The sequence below is a fragment of the Schistocerca piceifrons genome, chromosome 9 (assembly GCF_021461385.2).
Source record: "Schistocerca piceifrons isolate TAMUIC-IGC-003096 chromosome 9, iqSchPice1.1, whole genome shotgun sequence".
In the NCBI taxonomy this organism is placed as follows: domain Eukaryota; kingdom Metazoa; phylum Arthropoda; class Insecta; order Orthoptera; family Acrididae; genus Schistocerca; species Schistocerca piceifrons.
The window spans coordinates 44,840,178-44,863,273 of record NC_060146.1 but is presented as its reverse complement, the minus strand read 5'-3'; positions in this window follow the sequence as shown (position 1 = coordinate 44,863,273).

The following is a 23,096-nucleotide window of genomic DNA, read 5'->3' as shown; positions in this document are numbered from 1 at the left end:
ATCTGTTCAGCAGTTATTCGGCGATCCTCCAAAACAATTCTCTTCACTTTCTCGATCATGTCGTCAGACCGGCTTGTGCGAGCCCGAAGTTGTTTCGGTTTGTTGTCACACGATGTTCTGCCTTCATTAAACTGTTGCACCCACGAACGCACTTTCGACACATCCATAACTCCATCAACACATGTCTCCTTCAACTGTCGATGAATTTCAATTGGTTTCACACCACGCAAATTCAGAAAACGAATGATTGCACGCTGTTCAAGTAAGGAAAACGTCGCCACTTTAAGTATTTAAAATAGTTCTCATTCTCGCCGCTGGCGGTAAAATTCCATCTGCCGTACGGTGTTGATATCTCTGGGACGTATTGACAATGAACGAGGCCTCATTTTAAAACAATGCGCATGTTTCTATCTGTTTCCAGTCCGGAGAAAAAAAAATCGGAGGCCTTAGAACTTGAATGCACCTCGCACATCAATGGCGACAGGTGAAAATGTGTACTCCGTACGGGACTCAAACCAGGGTTCTCCGGCTTACATGCCACACGATCTATCCGTCTGAGCCACCGAGGCACAGAGGATAGAGCGACTGCAGGGGAATTAATCCCTTGCACGCTCCCCTTGACACCTAGATTCCCAACTTGATGTCCACACACTACATTCGTAGTTCCCCTGCCCATTACACTCATTACTCACGGCAGACAATCTTACCGAGTCCCGTAAGAGTTCGTACGTGTGCATCCGCACAGAAGAAGCTCAATGGCCGGTTTGCCCTAACTATATGTCCGAAAGAACAGATACCACCTTCACACAGATTGCCGACTGGGCCCAGCGGTAGGGCGCTCTGAAGGGACTGATGACCCTGCAGTTCAGTCCCTTTACTCTCCAAACCAACCAGGGCGGTCTGAAGTAAGGAAGGGTGCTGCAGCGGTAGCGTATAGAACTACTGGGACGCGTCTACGCCGACGTCTCCTATTCGTCGTTACGTCAGGCAGCGACTGTGCTCACTTGTGGTTCCGTCGTGAGGTACCAACTTCGCCACGGGACCCCGTTATTCGTACGTCATAACATAATTTCCACAATTTTAAAAAATGGCGCCGTTTTCTAAATTTCAGCGTTCACTAGTGAAACGACTACTCAATTTATAAAGGTCGGGAAATAAGATTTATTGCAAAATCCCTTCATAACAGGTTATTTTTTCATTCCCTACTCGCTACAAACACAAAGGCACCTAATTTATGCTGCAATTTTACAACAGCTTCCATCATTTTCGAGATATTCATCTTTCCAATAATTAAAAAAGATTTACTTTGAATTATAAAAAAAAGATAAACAGAATTCACCTTAAGCAAATATGTGAAAAGAAAACAGGAACTGACTTTAAGAATGTGAAAAAAAATTCAATAAAAGCTGGCACTGGACTAAATTTCAAGGGAACAACTGTCATCATAAAAGGATGTTAAAAAGAAGTTCTTACTGAGCAAAGATAGCTTAACCAACAATAGTTACCTATAGGCTAGAGCTTAGAATATTCTCATAATGGTCGATAACAGTTCACAAGACATGTCAAAGTAAAACTCATCAATTACTGTAGAATTATAGGAAAGGTTACTGACGACGACATATTCAGTTTACAAAAAGTAATGGTTTTCCTTTTTTACTACCAAAATAGACTTGTTTGGAGTGCGCCATTTTCCCTTGGGCCAGACACAGAATGGACAAGCCTTCTCCAAGTCACCCACCGTTACAAACAAACCCGCTATCACATGGAAGGCACATCAAGAAGGTCTCTAGAACAGACAGAGAAGGGACATTAGTTTAACAGACGTGACACATACAAACACACGCTTCATCTCGCGCAATTAGATGATTCAGGAGAACAGTCTTTGAGAAAAGTACTGAGGCCACAATACCGTAGTAACAAAAACTTCTCCCCTGTTGATATCAAATACTTGACGGTTAAGCAAAACGTTCCTGACCTATCGTCACACCAAACAGTTACTTTTTGAAGTTATCGGTAAAAATTTCAACTGCTGCAATCAACATCCTGGATATGCTTCACAAAGTTAGCCTGTCGCCCCAAGTCGACGTAATTCCCAAGTGCAGATCACCAAGTTATCGGTTGCCCGTACCTGCAGTGTCGTCCTGCTGGATGACAAGGACGCACACAGCCTCGTCCCGGCCGAAACCCAAGTATACCAGGAATGGACGCGGTGCCCCCTTCGCGGCTGCATCTTCCGACAATACCAGCGCGAGCGGCCTCCCCCACAACAACCGACCAATCTCTGTGCATGTGGAGCGCCTTTTCATACACAACTGGCCATTAAAATTGCTACACCACGGAGATGACGTGCCACAGACGCGAAATTTAACCGACAGGAAGAAGATGCTGTGATATGCAAATGACTAGCTTTTCAGAGCATTCACACAAAGTTGGCGCCGGTGGCGACACCTACAACTTCCTGACATGAGGAAAGTTTCCAACCGATTTCTCATACATAAACAGCAGTTGACTGGCGTTGCCTGATGAAACGTTGTTGTGATGCTTCGTGTAAGGAGGAGAAATTCGTACCATCACGTTTCCGACTTTGAAAATGGTCGGTTTGTAGCCAATCGCGATTGCTGTTTATCGTTTCGCGACATTGCTGCTCGCGTTGGTCGAGATCCAATGATATATGGAATCGTTGGGTTCAGGAGGGTAATAGGGAACGCCGTGCTGGATCCCAATGGCCTCGTATCACTAGCAGTCGATACGACGGGCATCTTATTCGCATGGCTGTAACGGATCGTGCAGCCACGTCTCGATCCCTGAGAACAGATGGGGACATTTGCAAGATAACAACCATCCGCATGAACAGTTCGACAACGTTTGTAGCAGCATGGGCTATCAGCTGGGAGACCGTGGCTGCGGTTACCCTTGATGCTGCATCACAGCCAGGAGCGCCTGCGATGGTGTACTCAACGACGAACCTGGGTGTACGAATGGCAAAACGTCCGTTTCTCGGATGAATCCAGGTTCTGTTTACAGCATCGTGATGGTCGCATCCGTCTTTGGCGACATAGCCGTGAATGCCCATTGGAAGCGTGTATTCATCATCGCCATACTGGCGTATCACCCGGCATGATGGTATAGGGTGCAATTGGTTACACGTCTCGGTCACCTCTTGTTCGCATTGACGGCACTTTGAGCAGTGGACATTACATTTCAGATGTGTTACGACCCGTGGCTCCACCCTTCATTCGATCCCTGCGAAACCCCATATTTCAGCTGGATAATGCACGACCGCATGTTGCAGGTCCTGTACGGGCCTTTCTGGATACAGAAAATGTTCGACTGTTGCCATGGCCAGCACATTTTCCAGATCTCTCAACAACTGAAAACGTCTGGTCAATGTTGACCGAGCAACTGGCTCGTCACAATACGCCAGTCACTACTGTTGAACTGTTGAAGCTGCGTGGGCAATTGTACCTCTAGCAATTTTAATGGCCACTAGTGTAGATTTCTCGCTCCACAGAGCCTACATCGCTCAGTGTGATACCAGTGATATCGCGTAGTACAGATGGACAGGGCGACACAATGTGAACACATCAAATAGTATTGATAGTAATTGTCTAAATTCGGCCAAAATTCCATGGCGGTACAGAAAACATACGCTGAAGAGCCAAAGAAACTGGTACACCTAACTAATATAGTGCAGGGCTCCCCGTGGGCACGCAGAAGTGCCGCATTACGTCGTGGCATGGACTCAACTGTCTGCAGTAGTGCTGGAAGGACTGACATCACGAATCCTGCAAGAATAAGAAGGGGTGCAGATCTCTTCTGAACGTTCATGTCTTAAGAGTTTGGTGGCCAGCGGAGGTGTTTGAATTCAGAAGAGTGTTCCTGCAGTCACTCTGTAGCAATTCTGGACGTGCAAGGTGTCGCATTGTCCTCCTCGATTTGCCCACGTCCATAGGAATACACAATGGACATTAATGGATGCAGGTGATCAGACAGGATGCCTACGTACGTGTCAGATGTCAGAGTCGTATCTAGACGTATCAGGGATCCCATATCACTCCAACTGCACACGCCCCACACAATTACAGAGACTCTGCCAGCATGAACAGTGCTTTGCTAACATGCAGGGTCGATGGGTTCCTGAGTTGTCTGCATACCCGGACACGTCCATCCGGTCGATACAATATGAAACGAGACTCGTCCAACCAGGCAACATGTTTCCAGACACGAACAGTCCAGTGCCGGTGTTGACGAGCCCAGGCGAGGCGTAAAACTTTGTGTCGTGCAGCCATGAAGGGTACACGAACGCTCCTGACTACTACGTCTTCAGTCGTCGTTCCTCCCGTTTTTCCTGGACATTTTTCCGGCAGCGGCGATGTCTGAGATTAGATATTTTAGCGGATGCCTGATATTCACGGTACACTCGTGAAATGGTCGTACGGGGAAGTCCCTACTTCACCGCTACCTCGGAGATGGTGTGTTCCATCGCTAGTGCGCCGACTATAACACCACGTTCAGACTCACTTAAATCTCGATAACCCGGCATTGTAGCAGCAGTAATCGATCTAACAACTGCGCCAGACACTTGTCTTATATAGGCGTTGACCGACAGCAGCGCCGTCTTCTAATTGTTTACGAATCTTTCTTTGGCGCTTCTTTGTAAAAGCATTGAGAGAGAAATAAAAGATCACATGTAACGCTAGAACAACTTAAATAATAAAATTACAGAGGGCTTCCCATCAAAAGAAGTGCAATTAGCCGAGTAATTTAAAAATACGTAACAGATCCAAAGTAAAATTTTGTACCTAGGCTACAGCTCCACAAGCAAGCATACTATAATCGTGTAAAATCTTACAGCAAAGCTCGCTTGAAACAATGGCATACACAGGCTGACAAATAAGACAGTTACCGTTTGCCAACAGTATCAGCAGACATAAAAAATAGCGAACAAATTTCAAAATACAACAAAATGACCAAATTCTTTCACAAGTTCCCACAAATAATTTAGACTCTGCACTCAGACTTAGCTATTTAAAACAACAACAGTAACCTGAAGAAGCACGATCTCGGACAGAATCATTGAAAGAGGAAACCTGATTATGACAAAAAGAATCTAGCAGAAATTACGACAAGGTTTCTTTCAATTACACCATCTCAGCTGATCTGATAAGCAGATCAAAGAGTACCACGGCACAAATGCAACGAATCAACACACACCATACTCAGAAACAGCGATGTTTCATAACGAAACTTGGTATCCGCGCAGAAATAATTAATCGCGCCAGACATCACACATATCCATGCCCGAGGCAGGATTTGAACCTGTGACCGTAGCGGTCACGCGGTTCCAGACTGAAGCGCCTAGAACCGCACGGCCACACCGGCCGGCGTTAAAATCAGTTTTTAACGCAAATAGTGTGCTTATTCACATCGGATTCTTCAAAAACAGTTGCTTAAAATGATGAACAAAAATCTAAATAACAAGAGTGGTCTTTGCATTGGACGGACACGCGTGTAGGGAAATGTTGATATAATCGGCGCTCGGCGATACTAGCAGAAACCCCAACGTTCAGCTTTAGCACGCAATTTTGGCACTGCAACCGCTGGGTCGCTGGCGTTTGCAGAAACGAAAAACCAGGGAAGTCAGTGTGAAGTGTTCGTGACGAAACCGAACGACGGACCCATCGGACACCATCTGTTCTGCCGTTTACATGCAGTTACCATTGTTAGCAAAGTGGTCAACGCCAAGCGTTAACGTGCATCGTTTTCCTTTCAATTCATGTTCTATGGGGGATAAGCAGGCTGCTAGCTTGTTGATGCACGGAATGTCTAATAATAAATCAGTACTTAAAAGTACAGACCTAAAACCGCCAGTATGTTTGCAACGTGTAGCCGATATTTTTATAGCTTGGTACGTCGATATTTTCTCCTTCACTATATCGATATACTGACACCTATCTTCGATATACCGAGGACAAACAATGATATACTTCTACATATCGATATAACGAGTTCCCGATATTTTAAAGAATAGCAACAGTCCTAGTTGGAACTCGCAGGGTTAAGGATTCGCTGCATAGCGCACACAACCACAGAGTTGAGTATGCTATCCCAAGTTGTGCCTTCCAGGAAGTGAGTGGACAGTCAGGTCTGTAGCAAACACGGCCGGGCGTGCCGCAACTCCACTACTCGGCCAGCACTCGCTCTCTCCTTATCGTCCGCCGAGTCTGCAGCGGCTACCCAAGCGTGGCGTTAAATCCCTCCCGGTAGGTGGTACTTCCTGGTTCCCGCTGATGTGCTTCATCGCTTCTTTCGTACCTGCCCGGACAAGGACGAACAGTCAGCTGCACTGTAAAATGTCCCGCACTGTGGCTGATGGGCCAACACAGTTCATATGGTCCCGTAAACATTCCCGTACATGCTTTAATGCTTTCTCCGTATTCCGCTCATGGTCCACTGTTTTTAAATACAAGTACACACCCTTTCAACGCTGCTGAACCAACGAACTTTCGACCTGGCATCCTCACTAACAGATCGGTTCCACGGCCAGCCCATCGCCCACGCTTTGATGTTCCCTCCAGCTATCCGAACAGAACCGAGACCAACCGCTTCGTTGCCCCTGATTTGCTGCCGGTACACATTAACCAAATTTCGGCCAACGAGGCAGTTGTTTTTCTTTCATTGGCCTAATATATACGGGCCTTGAAGATTACAAAATAAAGCAGCCATATTTACATAAGCCCATCCGACAAAAAATTAGTCACCCCTGTAGAAATCATTACAAGCGTCATTTAACGGCGTCTAATACCACCCCTGGAGTTGGTAACCGTCTGGATTCGCTTACGAAGTGCGCCTACAAGGCCATGCAAGTACGTCGCATCGTGTTTAAGCCACTCGCTTACGATTTGATCCCGCAATTCCACCAAATTGGAGGGATGCTGTTGTCGGGGTTTTACCAACTGTTCCAACATGTGCCACAGATTTTCTACGGGATTGAAGTCAGGTGATTTTGCAGGCCAGTCGAAATGTAATAGAGTGATGAAGTGTTCAGGAAACCAGTCACATATTCTTACAGCCCGATGAACTTTCCTGTGGTCGATGTTTTGTGCCTGTATGAGCAATGGCCTCTTGATAGATACTTGTACCACTGCCTGGCATTTCCTTTCCTGTTGCACTAGCACACAGAGCGACAGAAAAAACAACTGTCTGTATGCATCCGTATGAGCCATAATTTCTTGTACATTATCTTGGTGGTCCTTACGCGCAGTGTATGTTGGCGGCAGTAGAATCGTTCTGCAGTCAGCTTCATATGCCGGTTCTCTATTTTTTTTTCTCAACAGTCTTTTTCGAAAAAAAAACGTCGCTTTCCTTCCAGGGATTCACGTTTGAATTGCCGAAGAAGCTCTGTAACATTTATATGTGTTATTGGTACCTAACGGTAACAAATATTGCAGCTCGCCTCTGAATTGCTTCGATGTCTCCCTACAATCCGACCTGGTACGGATCCCAAAGCCATGCGCAGTACTCAAGAATAGGTCGCACCAGCGCCCTATTTGCGGTTTACTTTACTGGTGAACCACACTTTTGTAAAATTCTCCCAATAAACCGAAACTGACCATTCACCTTCCCTACTACAGTTCTCAGATTCTCGTTCCACCTCATATCGCTTTGCAACTTCACCCCACATGTTTAAACGACTTGACTGTGTCAAGCAGGACACTACTAATACTATGTCCGAACATTACGGGTTTGTTCTTCCTGCTCATTCACATTAATTTATATTTTTCCACATTTAGGGCTAGATGCCATTCACCACACCAGCTGAAAATTTTGTCACTTTTCCATATTTAGCGCTAACTGCTATTCGTCACACCAATTGGAAGTTGTGTCTAAGTCGTATATTCCTACAGTCACTCAACTTCAACACGTCACCATACACCACAGCATCATCAGCAAACTACCACAGATTGTTGTCCACCCTGTCCGCCAAGTTATTTATGTATACAGAGAACAACAGCGGTCCCGTCACACTTCCCTTGGCACTCCTGACGATACCATTGCCTCTGATGAACACTCTCTGTCGAGAGCAACATACTGGGTTCTATTATTTAAAAAGTCTTTGAGCCACTCACGTATCTGTCAACTTATTCCGCATGCTCGTAGTTTCGTTAACAGCCTGCAATGGGTCACAGTGTCAAATCCTTTCTGGAAATCTAGAAACATGGGATCAGCCTGTTACTTCATCCAGAGACAAGCAGAGTTTCGCACGAGCGACGCTTTCTCAGACCATGCTGATTCGTACATGTAAGCTCCTCAAGTAAGTATGTTATATTCAAAGTGGGAATATGTTCAAGGATTCTACAGGACACCGAAGTTAGGATCATTGGTGTGTAATTTTGGGGTCCGTTCTTCTACCCTTTCTATATAGTGGAGTCACCTGAGCTTTTTTCCATTCGCTTGCGACTTTACGCTGGGCGAGAGATTCACGATAAATCCAAGCTAGGTAAGAAAGGGGCCAATGCCATAGAGTACTCTTTGTAAAATCGAAATGGGAGTCCATCCTGACATGGTGGTTTATTTTCTTTCAAATGTTTCACCTGTTTCTCTACGCCAGATATGTTTATTATTAAATTGTCCATACGAGAGTCTGTCCGAAGGTCAAATGACGGTATGTTTGTACGATTCTCGTGTGTGAACGATTTCTTGAACATGACAAGACGCCCTAGACTGCCCCGTGCAGCGTGAATCGTAATGGCAGGGGTGTTGTGCCGTACTGTGCACACACATCATAGGAATACAAATAAAGAAATCCGGTGGCGCAATTTTATATATGTAGTGTCTCTGGTACCGAGTGCCACGGGTTTCGAATCCACAACAGACAGCATGGACCTCGATCACCGCTAGACGTCTCTGCAGCCGTCGCGCCGTAAGCCGTGGCTGCGCGCGCTCCTGGTCTGCGTATAATGTGAGGGCGCCGCGGTGCAGCACGTGGTCCCAGCGCCCAATAGCGACGTACCCTATCATGTATTTAAGTGCCTGCCAATCGCTCATCGAGGCGTCGTCACGAAGCTTAGCTCCATGGTCACGGAGGCTGAAGTGTTGGCGGTACTCAACTCCCAGCCCAACATCGAAATCCGGTCGGTCCGTCGCATCTTTTTAATGATGTTGGGCCGATTTACCTAATGCGGATATTCATCGAATCGTCCTCCTCCATTGAGCGCCTCCTTACCGAGGAAGCCCTCATATACGATAGCGCGTCACAAAGTGGACCCGTCCCGTTCCCCAGTCCAATCTTACCGCTGCCTCACATACAACGACCATGTTACCTCTGCCTGCAAGAACCCCCCTACCTACCCCACTGCAAAGCTTTAGTAGTTAGTAGCTCTTTAAGAACTGCCCCAACCTCACCTCTGCCCCCTCCCGCAACACCTGTAATGAACCCCATCCTACCTACTCCTCGAAGTGTAAAGCAAAACCTCCTCCAGTCACCCCTGAGCTCACCGTCCCTGTCCATCCTGTTGATGACGCCATCCACCCCAACAACTACCTCCACCCTCCCCCTATTTCAGACGACATCATCCGTTTCCTCATGCACCCTTTCCCAAATAGCCCTCACTGCCCGTTCCATGTTCCATCTTACCACCTATGCCATCTACTCCCACAACCAGGCCCCTTCATACCCTTCACGACCCTCATCTAACTCTCCCCTCCCACAATGCGACAACACTACAGTATCCTGTACCATAATATCTGCTCCCTGCCCACCCACAAGCTCCTCTTCCTCGACACCCTCCATCAGCACTGTGTGGATGCCTTCATCCTAAATGAAATCTTCCTTCAACCCCATATTTCCATCTCCACAGCTCCTTACACCATTCACCATACCCTCTGAAGTGGGGTGGAGTTGCTATAGGCCACCTGATGCACCTCCCTGTTAGGCCTCTCCTTAACAATCCTGACGAGCATCTCACCCTCAGCCTTTTCTTCCCCACCCTTACTCTCACCTGTGCCACCATTTATGTCCGCCCCCACACCACATTGACCACATTTTCTCTACCTACGTGATTACCACTGACCTCAATATCCACAGCCACGCTCCTGCCGACCTCCAGCGGTGACATCGGTTTATCACCACCCTCCAGGAAGACCTGGTTCCACTCCCCCAGCACACCTGACCCAAACCCAACTTCACTCCCAGTGTGATCCTTGCCTCTCCCAACTTCCTTGGGCGCATCACCACAGATGTCCTTGACCTCATTGACAGTGACCATGCTCCTGTTCTGCTCACTATCTCTAATGGTCGTCATCCCCACCTCACTCCTCGCCCCGACACCCCTCCAAAACTTGTCCATGATTACTCCCATACCAACTAGGATGCCTATTGGGACTCCATTCATACCCAGGTCGAAGGACACGACCTTACCCTCCAATCTCCTGATGACATCTCCTGCACTGCTACCTTCCTGCACCAGACCTTGTCTGACGCTGTCGCCACCCATATCCCCACCAAAACCATCCACCCTCACCACCCAGCTCTGCCTCCAAAGGCCGTCCTTCTCCTTCATGAATTCCGCCGCCTCTACAACTCTTTTCTCTGCACTCGTGACCGGGACACACTCACCCACCACCGGCAGTTACATCGACACATCCGCAGTCTGCTTACTGCAAAGAAACCCTGCGCATGGCGCCAGAGGTGTACATAACTCAACAACAGACTGCCAATAAACTCTTCCAAGTATTGGTCTGCTTTTCACCGCTTTACTGGGAACCACCACCCCACCCCCAGTACCCTCTCCTGCTTGATGACCGTCCCCTTCCTGACAGCCTCAGTAAGGCCAGCCACTTTGCCTGTCACCTATCTGATGTTTCTTCCATCCCAAATGATCCCCAATTTGATTATTCCCTCTTCCCTGACGTCATCAACTGTACAGATACATCTGTTCCTCTCCCTGCTCCTAGCTTCCAGTACTTGGGCCTCATCGCACCATCTGAACTTAACACTCCAATCCTACACTACAGTATCCTGTATCACAATATCCGCTCCCTGCCCAACCACAAACTCCTCTTCCTCCACACCATCCATCAGCACCATGCGGATGCCTTCATCCTAAATGAAACCTTCTTTCAACCCCCTATCTCCATCTCCACAGCTCCTTACACCCTTCACTGCACTGATAACCCATGCCACAATTTATGTCTGCCCTCGCACCCCCATCCCATATGATTTCCTGGCCCACATCGACCACAGCTTCTCCACTTATGTGATTGCCGCTGACCTCAATAACCACAGCCGTGCTCCTGCCGACCTCCAGCAGTGGCAGCGGTATTTAGCCTTCTGCCGCCGAGCAGTGTGTCAGCAGTGTGCAAGTAGCAGCAAGTGGCTTATTTAGTGTTCATATAAGTGTAGTAGTCAAGTTGAAAATTTGTTTGAGTGTTCTTAGCTCACTTGTTTAGTTAAATCCGTCAAATCATTGTGTAGTTTCGTAATTAGCAGGGGCAGATTTGCATTTTAATATCCGTGACGTGTAAAGTCTTTGTACATTACTGACAGTACAGTTAGCCTTCTGCCGCCGAGCAGTGTGTCAGCAGTGCGCAAGTAGCAGCATAACTGCATTTACTAGGCAGTCTTGTATTTTAATAACCGTTTAAATTTTGTGTCGATTTGTTTGTACTCTCTATAGATAAGTTCAGACGTTCTTTGCACAACAGTATTTAGCATGGATAGGGGTTTCGACTGCTGCGTTCGGATGCGGGCTGAGTTGGCATCCCTTCGCTCCCATCTTCAGGCAGTGTTGGATTCGGTCACACAGCTTGAGGCTGTTGCCAATTGTGGTCCGGATGGCGGTTTGTCGGGGACGGCCAGCTCGTCCCACGCATCCCTCGATCGGACTACGGCTGTGGCTGCCCGGGATACTGCCCGCATTGAGGCTGACCCCTCAGCTGTAGTAGAGTGGGAAGTCGCCTCGAGGTGTGGCAGGAGGCGAAAGACATTCTGGAGGGCTGAACGGAAGGTCTCTCCAGTTTGTCTGACGAACCGGTTTCAGGCTCTGTCTCCAGATGATACTGATCTTCAGCTAAACATGGCTGCTTGTCATGTTCCAGAGGTTGCCTCTCAGTCTGCAAGATCTGGGCGCTCGCAGAGGGTGGGCTTACCGGCAGTTGGGAGCTCCAACGTAAGGCGCGTAATGGGGCCCCTTAGGGATATGGCTGCAAGGTAGGGGAAGAAAACCAATGGACTCTCTGTGTGCATACCGGGGGGAGTCATTCCAGATGTGGAAAGGGTCCTTCCGGATGCCATGGAGGGTACAGGGTGCACCTATCTGCAGGTAGTCGCACATATCGGCACCAATGATGTGTGTCGCTATGGATCGGAGGAAGTCCTCTCTGGCTTCTGGTGGCTATCTGATTTGGTGAACTGCCAGTCTCGCTAGCGGGATGAAAGCAGAGCTCACCATCTGCAGCATCGTCGACAGGACTGACTGCGGACCTTTGGTACAGAGCCGAGTGGAGGGTCTGAATCAGAGGCTGAGACGGTTCTGCGACCGTGTGGGCGGCAGATTCCTCGACTTACGCCATAGGTTGGTGGTGTTTCTGGTTCCACTGGATAGTTCAGGAGTCCACTACACACAGCAGGCGGCTACACGGGTAGCAGGCATTGCGTGGCGTGGGCTGGGTGGTTTTTTAGATTAGATGGCCTCGGGCAAGTACAGAAAGGGCAACAGCCTCAAAGGGTGTGGGGCAAAGTCAGGACATGTGGGGACCAAGCAGCAATCGGTATTGTAATTGTAAACTGTCGAAGCTGCGTTGGTAAAGTACCAGAACTTCAAGCGCTGATAGAAAGCACCGAAGCTGAAATCGTTATAGGTACGGAAAGCTGGCTGAAGCCAGAGATAAATTCTGCCGAAATTTTTACAGACGGTGTTTAGAAAGGATAGACTGAATGCAACTGGTGGTGGCGTGGATGTCGCTGTTAGTAGTAGTTTATCATGTAGTGAAATAGAAGTGGATAGTTCCGGTGAATTATTATGGGTGGAGTCTATACTCAACAACCGAGCCAGGTCAATAATTGGCTCCTTTTACCGATCTCCCGACTCAGCAGCATTAGTGGCAGAACAACTGAGAGAAAATCTGGAATAGATTTCACATAAAGTTCCTCAGCTTGTTACAGTCTTAGGTGGAGATTTCAATTTACCAGATATAGACTAGGACACTCAGATGTACAGGACGGGTGGTAGGGACAGAGCATCGAGTGACATTATACCTCGAGCAATTAAACAGAGAACCGACTCGTGGAGATAATATCTTGGACCTACTGATAACAAACAGACCCAAACTTTTCGACTCTGTAAGCGCAGAACAGGGAATCAGTGATCATAAGGCCGTTGCAGCATCCGTGAATATGGAAGTAAATAGGAATATAAAAAAAGGGAGGAAGGTTTATCTGTTTAGCAAGAGTAACAGGAGGCATATTTCAGATTACCTAACAGATCAAAGTGAACATTTCTGTTCCGACACTGACAATGTTAAGTGTTTATGGAAAAAGTTCAAGGCAATCGTAAAATGCGTTTTAGACAGGTACGTGCCGAGTAAAACTGTTAGGGACGGGAAACACCCACTGTGGTTCAACAACAAAGTTAGGAAACTACCGCGAAAGCAAAGAGAACTTCAGTGCAAATTTGAACGCAGCCAGAACCTCTCAGACAAACAGAAGCTAAACGTTGTCAAAGTTAGCGTAAGGAGGGCTATGCGTGAAGCGTTCAGTGAGTTCTAAAGTAAAATTCTATGTACCGACTTGACAGAAAATCCTAGGAAGTTCTGGTCTTACGTTAAATCGGTAAGTGTAGATGTAGATGTAGACATCAGCCTCACACTCCACAGTAAACGCAACACTGCTTTCGGCCATGACTGCATTACCTACGGCCACCTCAAACACTGCCCTCCCTCCTTCCTTGCAGTCCTTGCCATCCTCTACAATGTCATCCTTGCCACCGGCTTCTACCCTGACCTGTGGGAAACGTCCTGCATCCTGATGTTCTCCAAACTCAACAAGCCTCCATCTGGTGCCTCTTCCTATCGCCCTATATGTCTCACCCGGCGCATCCATCACCACTTCCACCGAAACCACCTCCTCCCCAATACCCAATGTGGCTTTCGACCTTCCCTCTCTGCCGATGACCAACTCCTATGCATCACTCATCTCCTCTCGCTCCAGCTTAACTCTCGACCGTGTCTGCCATCCTGGTCTCCTGTTTAAACTCCAGACCTACTCCAGATCTACTCCATCCTCTCTCCTATCCTCTACCTCCTGTACGCGCCAGGTATGCCCCAACCCCCCCTCCTCCAGTGCACCTCCTGCAGTATGCCAATGACACCGCATTCCTTGCTCTCGCTCCTACCCTTCAATAGTCCCAATGCCTTCTCCAGGATCACCTTGACCTTTTTGCTGCATGGTGTAACCAGTGGCTCCTGAAAATCAATCCTTCCAAGACCCAGGCAATCATCATAGGTCGTACCACTCACTCCTTCTGGCTCCTGGATTTCTCCTTTACCATCTGTGCCCAGCGTGTCTGCCTTTCCCCCACCCTAACCTACCTTGGCCTAACTATTGACTGTCACCTCACCTGGATCTCTCATCTCTGCTCTATCCAATTCAAAGCCCACAACCGCCTCCGACACCTCAAACTCTACCATCCTCCACACCTACAATCCTTAATCTGTCCCATCCTCTGTTATACCAGTCCTGCCTGGATATCCGCCGCCCCCCAAATTCTATAAGTCCCTCGACCACCAAGCACTCCCCCTTGCCTTCTGTATATGTCTCCCGTCCCCCATGCAGGTCCTCTATGACCTGATTCCTTTCCCCCATCTGCTCCTATTCCTCAAATATATCCACATACTCTACACCTCCTGCCGCCTTGATCCCTCTCATCCCCTTATTGCTCCTCTCCTCTCCAACCCCCGCCCTTGGCGCGTCTTCACTGTTGTGTCCCCCATACCTCCACCTCTACACCCTTCATCTCCTTTCCCAAGGTGGCTTCTGTCAACTCCCCTTTCCAGATGATGCCCTCTCTCCCACCATTTATCCCTCCTATCAACTCTGATCCTCATCTTCCCCTCCTTTCCTCTGTCCTTTCCCCAGGCTCCCTCTTTCCCCCTTCCATTCTGTTTTTTCCCCACCTACCCTGCTTCTCTTCTCCCCTCCGCCCCCCCCCCCCCTGAGTCCTTTTGCATTCTCCTCCTCTGCCTTTCCCCACTCCTCTCACGTCTGCCCAGCTCCCCCCCTCCTCATATGAGTCCTTGTCCTCCGTCGGCTCCTTCTTCCCCTCCCCCCCACTTCGTTTTTCCACGCCTTCCTCCCTTTTCTTTCTCATCATCTGTCCAGGTTACCCCCGTCTGCCCTCAGCTGTGGTGTGTCATATTTGCGCCTGCTTTTAAGTGCAATGTTCAAATGAGTGTTCAGTGTTGTGCGTCGTTTCAAAGTGTTGCGAACAAAAACCATGCTGTCGCTGAGTGCGATTTTTATATCTCTTGTGAACAGAAACTAGACTGTCGCCTTTTTTTAATTGCCTGTCTATTATTTTACCTGTTTGCTTCCTGTGTATTTTATTAGCATCACCAACCCTTTGTTTTATGTTTTAAGTTCCACATTTTTCCTCCATTTTACCATTGAAGTCGCCGATTTTATCGGCTGCTTTTATTGTTTATTATCTTCATTTTTTAAAACAAATTCTGTAGGCTGAAGAGTGGCTTACTAAGCTGCTGCCAGCCCGCCCCCTTCGGGGAACCGAAACTCAATAAAGCAAAAGTCTGATATTCGAGCGAGTTTATCGACATCTCGCCTACACACAGAGTGTTTACTTTGTTTCCGTGTACGAGTGGACGTTGTGGATTCGTGAGGTTTTCGCTTGTGAGCCGTTGATTCTTGCGTGTTGTTGTTCGTAGGGTCTTGCTAGGTCGTCCGTCGTTATCGTGCCCACCCTTTACGGTTCGCTTGTTTGTTCGCGGGCCGCTCCCGTTTGGTCCCGCAGCGCTTCGTTCTCGGCAACCCCGCAACCGTTCCGGTCAGGGTTACAACAGTTTCCACCCTCGAGGAACCAAGGAAAGCGTGGGGAACGTGGAGTAGGGGTACAATGAACATCAATGGTTTATTTATTTTTAAACAAACAGTAACACTAGCGAGAATAGCAGGAAACCGACGTCGCTAGGAGGAGGACACAGCAGGATGTCAGACTCATCGAGACTATCGACGTACAGTATTTTAAGGGAGAACATTCCGATGCCCAAAAATTGTATTGGTTCTAAGTGTGGAAGAGGTGGGAATCAGCTTTCATTACAGGAACTCCCGAGCTCCAGAGCGGGTTAAGAAAGACACTGCGAAGAAAATTGGAGAAAAGTTGTCTATATTTTCGATTTCGGACAATTGCACAATGGCGTTCAGTAAGTAACAGCCAAAATTCTAGTATACTTTTCTCTCCATCAGCAAACAAGTAGTGAGCTGGTGTCCACAAATCCACTTCTTCTCTTGCGAGAAGTATTCCGTATTCGGAGAGAGAAGCAGTTTAGGTGTTGGACCAGTAGTCATATGGGTAATTATTGACAACATCTGTCACACCAATAACCATACACCTCTTGCCGATCTGCACACCAGGCGGTGCTCGTCTTTATCCAAAACATCACAGGCGACACACAACGGGCTGCCTGGGAGGTGAACTGCATGAAAGTGTGACTGGGATACTTGTTTTCCATTGACAGTAAGGCAGCATGCAGACTGGACGTCAGTGTCAAGATAAGCAGCGCACGGGACTCCAGTCGACGTGGGGATGCTTCCCCACAACCACATTCGGTGACCTGTACTGCTGAATAAAACGATGGATCGCCTTCGTGGATGTCAAGTGCGCTGGTATTACGCAGTACAAGGAAATGTGGGACTTCCGAAAACGGGATTTGTGCTGAGAGAGTGTGGTGCAAGGGCTACAGCAATGGGCTGGTAAGGCACGTAGGACTATGGTGCCATAAAGCCATGTGAGATCCAATGAAAAGGGCTACCGCTCTCTCTCAGACACATCATACAATCTAAACCGCCCCTGCATCGTGGGAGGGTAAGGATCTCGAACGTTGAACAGCAAGCTGTGACAAACTAATGAATACAATGCAGCTACCATGCGGTGGGCAGTGAATGGCGGCTTAGGAATTGTGTGATACGTGACGCCAAATATACATTTACATATTCTGTCCATTGCAGAAGATCGAGTCCTTGTAGACGCTGACGTAAGAGCCCAGCTTGTATTTTGGAAAACTAGATGCCGGCAGCTGTTGAGGGCAATGGCGCGGTTCAGATCACTTGAGAAATCGAGTCCTAACAAGGGAACCTCCCAATCGCACCCCCCTCAGATTTAGTTATAAGTTGGCACAGGGATAGGCCATGAAAAACTGAACACAGATCAATCGAGAAAACAGGAAGAAGTTGTATGGAACTATGAAAAAAATAAGCAAAATATACAAACTGAATAGTCCGTGTGCCAGATAAGCCACATCAAGGTACGTGTACACTGAGGAGCACCGTGGTCCCGTGTCTACCGTGAGCAGATACGGAACGGAAGGTCCCTGGTTCAGTCCTCCTCCGAGTCAAGAGTTTTAATTTTTTATTTTCAGACAATTATCAAAGTTCATGCACTCAGACATGATCAACTTCGCTCTCCAAAATTCCAGGACATGTTCAGATTTGCTTGGACACATGCAGGATTTTACGGTCTACACACGGAAAAACTTGAAAACGTTAAAAACGTATGTTTTGACAGAGCACAGTCTGTGCGACTGTAAAACTGTTACATTCATTTGTTGCCATTTATGTGACAAACTCTTATGTTTTCATCACTTTTTTGGGAGTGATTATCACATCCACAAGAAAACCTAAATCGGGCAAGGTAGAAGAATCTTTTTACCCATTCGCCAAGTGTGCAAGTTAGGTGGGTCGACAACATATTCCTGTAATGAGACGCACATGCCGTCACCAGTGTCGTATAGAATATTTCAGACGTGTTTTCCTGTGGAGGAATCGGTTGACCTGTTAATTTGCGATCAAATGTTTTCGGTTCCTATTGGAGTGGCACGTCCTTTCGTCTACTAATCGCACGGTTTTGCGGTGCGCTCGCAAAACACAGACACTAAACTTATTACAGTGAACAGAGACGTCAATCAATGAACGGTCAGATCGTAACTTTGCGAAAATAAAGTAAGTAAAGTTTTTATTCGAAGGAGGTCTCGAACCCAGGACCTCTCGTTCCGCAGTTACTCACTCTAACCACGGGACCACGGCGCTCTGCAGCTTATATACTCCTTGATGTTGCATATCTTACACTTGGACTACTCAGTTTGTATATTTTGCTTATTTTTTCATAGTTCCACACAACGTCTTCCTGTTTTCTCGATTGATCTGTGTTCAGTTTTTGAAGGCCTATCCACTGTGTCAATTTATAACTAAATCTGAGGGGGGTGCGATGCGGAGGTTCCCTTGTAAGCATCGAGTAGTATCGGCTACACGCAAAGGAGCACCGCAGCAGGAAGCCCCGCACCAATAGCCATAGCACTCGATTTAAGGCAGCTACCAGATGCCTCGCCTTAACCCATGCTAGTGACTCCTTGACCTCAGCACTGCTATGACGAGATCGTCTGCATCAGCAGTGAAGCTGAATACAAGGTCACTGAGCGACATCCCAGGGAGGCGTTGATGGAGGCATGAGAGCAACGGTTCCATGGCGAAAGCATACAACAGTGCAGAGAGTGGGCAGCCTTGAAGCACTGATCCATGGATCGAGATGCATGGAGTGAGACGGCCATTGTAGAGTACACGAGCCGTTGCCCCATGAAGGAAACGCATTAGGACGTCGACGGTAGTATCAGGGTAGGCCATATTGCGGAGCACCCCTTCCAGGAAGTTGTGGTCGACCCGATCGAACGTCTGGCTGAAGTCAAGAGGTGCCAAAAGTCCAGAGTGAGCAACAGTGACATAGAGCAGTGCGCATGTTATTGGCACGTTTGATCCAGGGAAACAACGAACTGAGCTGTCCGTGCAGCCAACAGTCTGGTAAAGATCTTTGTGTCGCTGTTGAGTAACGTCAAAGTGCTGTAATCACATACCCAGAGGCTTGTGGATGAGAATGAGGAAAGTGTGTCGAATCAGCACGAAAGGTAAAATAAAGTCCTGACAAATTTCCGTCGACACTGTCGCCAGAAGGGGACGAAACGTCCTATCAAACTCCAGTGGGAGGACATCAAAGATTGGCGACCTGTTCATAGGACCCACCTGGATAGCATCATGGGCTTCATCCTCTGTGACGTTAACAAGCAGATCCATTGTTGCATCCACAGGAACCGAGCCGGCCGAAGTGGCCGTGCGGTTCTAGTCTCTGCAGTCTGGAACCGCGGGACCACTACGGTTGCAGGTTCGAATCCTGCCTCGGGCATGGATGTGTGTGATGTCCTTAGGTTTGTTAGGTTTAACTAGTTCTAAGTTCTAGGGGACTAATGACCTCTGAAGTTGAGTCCCATAGTGCTCAGAGCCATTTGAACCATTTGAACCACAGGAACCGAGCCAAAGGAGAGTCTGGAGACCACCGTACTGTTGGCAGGATGGTGATGTTCAGAGTACAGCGTAATATAATGCGCATGGAGGGCAGACCCAATATCCCGTTTGGTATCAAAACGTGGCACTTATCGATCATAAGAACATTAATCAAATTTCTACAACGGTGGCATCGTTGCGCCATGACATGATACATAGATGGACGCTCCTGCACTAGCTCGTCGTGTGTGCGCGCACTGACCTTAGCTTCTTCAAGGTGGCGGCGAGAGAGAGATGTCAGCTGTACCTTGGCACGCTTCACCATCACCTGGAACACTGGCGAATACGGCATCAGAGTACATTCCCAGAGAATTGGAAAATAGAACTCGTCAGTACGTCAACGCCACGCCACAACCTTTCTTCCATTATCAGTCAAGAGAATGCACAGGGCAGGCTTTGCACAAAGCACCCAAAAAGATAGGGCAGATGGCTAGGCATCACGCTACCAACGACAAGCTGTCCACATTTACTCATGAAGTGCCGGCAGTCGGGTGAAGTAAGATGGATCATATTAATTTTCCGTGGCCGCACCTCACTCTTGGAGGCAGATATTGACGGCGTAGGTATATGTGTCACGGTCAGAGAATGCAATGGGCCAGACTTCAACAGCCTGGACCCCACTGACAATATTGCGGAAGATCCAGACGGCTGGAAGTAAGGCTAGTGAAATGTGTAAGCCCCTGATGATCGCCAAGAATATACTCCCACGAATCCACAAGACTGAGGTGCTGGAGAATTGTGGCTAGTACCGCGCACGGATAATGACGTGGTAGTTGGTCTTTAGGTGCCTGAGTGGAATTGAAATCGCCTCCCGTCATCAGTGCATCCTGCCAACCCAGGAAAAAGACGTGACTGCCTCTGAGAAGAAGGTGGAACGTTTACGGTGGCGACCCAAGCCAGTTGGGCATAGCCATTGACGATCTTGATGCCACTGAACGTTAAGAGCCATACCTCTGGCTTCAGGGAGATAGGCAGCTGAATTAGCGAGGATACCGTCACGTAAGAGAATCGCCACCTCGCTACCAGTAGGGAAAAACTGCTGTAAAACCATGGGGAGCACAGAAAGTTGCAACATGCACCTCCTGAAGGAGAGCAACATCAGTGTCCTCAGAATACAGCATGTCAAGGAGTAAAGCTAGTTTTTGGCACTCGTGAATGGTACCGACATTCACTTAGCTATGTGATAATTCCAGTATAGTCACGAGAACAGGCGATTCAAACACAGGGGAAGCACAGGAACTCCCTGTTAGGTCCCTGTCGAAGGGCACATCACTGTGACGGGGAGGCGGCCGACCCCACCAGTCGGGGGCTCCATCATTCCGAACACCTCCAGTTCCATGGAGAACGATCGAGAGAATGATAATACTGTCCAGTGTACTTCCAAGTATGTAGAAATAAAAAATAAAACATACATTAACTTTTAGTCATTTAAAACTTTAGAAACAGTTTCTGAAAATCTACATTTTCTATTGTAATCTTCCTTACATCTCTGGAACAGAGTCTTCGGAACTAGAGTAAAAATATAATGTTAAGTGCAATTAAAATTATTTAGAAGAGAGTGAAAAACAATTTAAAAATTGTGACATGTTGTCATTTTTTGTTAAGTGCTGGTGGGTATAGCTATATTGTGATCGCTCGCAAGTGGATAACGTATCTTACTGTCTTCTCAAGCCCAGCATGGTAAACAGACATTATACATAGCTATTGATTTTGGCCCTGTAATACCGCTAATTTCAGATGTGGGTAGTCGCAAATTAATTAGAAATTCTGTTTTGACATAACAAGAAAGCACAAATTGATATACATGAGAGTTTGGGATTTTTTTCTACAATAACAACACAACCTCTCCCTTTTTCATTCTACATTTAATTCATCACTGCTTTGAGGGTTCAAGTGATACACAACAAGCAACTTCAATTACTTTCACTCTCAATAAACATTTAGACATTGAATATGTGATTATTAAATCTTTATCTCTATATATGAGGATGTTATAACTAGCAAAACAATTAACTCTTTTTCAGTGAAATTTACATCTACATTGTCGTAGCTGTTCAATGTACTAAGTTGGTGGAGAATGAAATTTTATCTTTTAAACTAATCAAACTCTCATGTACTCAATGGAGGGTATGTTAGTATTCAACTCTTGATATTCTACACTCCTGGAAATGGAAAAAAGAACACATTGACACCGGTGTGTCAGACCCACCATACTTGCTCCGGACACTGCGAGAGGGCTGTACAAGCAATGATCACACGCACGGCACAGCGGACACACCAGGAACCGCGGTGTTGGCCGTCGAATGGCGCTAGCTGCGCAGCATTTGTGCACCGCCGCCGTCAGTGTCAGCCAGTTTGCCGTGGCATACGGAGCTCCATCGCAGTCTTTAACATTGGTAGCATGCCGCGACAGCGTGGACGTGAACCGTATGTGCAGTTGACGGACTTTGAGCGAGGGCGTATAGTGGGCATGCGGGAGGCCGGGTGGACGTACCGCCGAATTGCTCAACACGTGGGGCGTGAGGTCTCCACAGTACATCGATGTTGTCGCCAGTGGTCGGCGGAAGGTGCACGTGCCCGTCGACCTGGGACCGGACCGCAGCGACGCACGGATGCACGCCAAGACCGTAGGATCCTACGCAGTGCCGTAGGGGACCGCACCGCCACTTCCCAGCAAATTAGGGACACTGTTGCTCCTGGAGTATCGGCGAGGACCATTCGCAACCGTCTCCATGAAGCTGGGCTACGGTCCCGCACACGGTTAGGCCGTCTTCCGCTCACGCCCTAACATCGTGCAGCCCACCTCCAGTGGTGTCGCAACAGGCGTGAATGGAGGGACGAATGGAGACGTGTCGTCTTCAGCGATGAGAGTCGCTTCTGCCTTGGTGCCAATGATTGTCGTATGCGTGTTTGGCGCCGTGCAGGTGAGCGCCACAATAAGGACTGCATACGACCGAGGCACACAGGGCCAACACCCGGCATCATGGTGTGGGGAGCGATCTCCTACACTGGCCGTACACCACTGATGATCGTCGAGGGGACACTGAATAGTGCGCGGTACATCCAAACCGTCATCGAACCCATCGTTCTACCATTCCTAGACCGGCAAGGGAACTTGCTGTTCCAACAGGACAATGCACGTCCGCATGTATCCCGTGCCCCACCCAACGTGCTCTAGAAGGTGTAAGTCAACTACCCTGGCCAGCAAGATCTCCGGATCTGTCCCCCATTGAGCATGTTTGGGACTGGATGAAGCGTCGTCTCACGCGGTCTGCACGTCCAGCACGAACGCTGGTCCAACTGAGGCGCCAGGTGGAAATGGCATGGCAAGCCGTTCCACAGGACTACATCCAGCATCTCTACGATCGTCTCCGTGGGAGAATAGCAGCCTGCATTGCTGCGAAAGGTGGATATACACTGTACTAGTGCCGACATTGTGCATGCTCTGTTGCCTGTGTCTATGTGCCTGTGGTTCTGT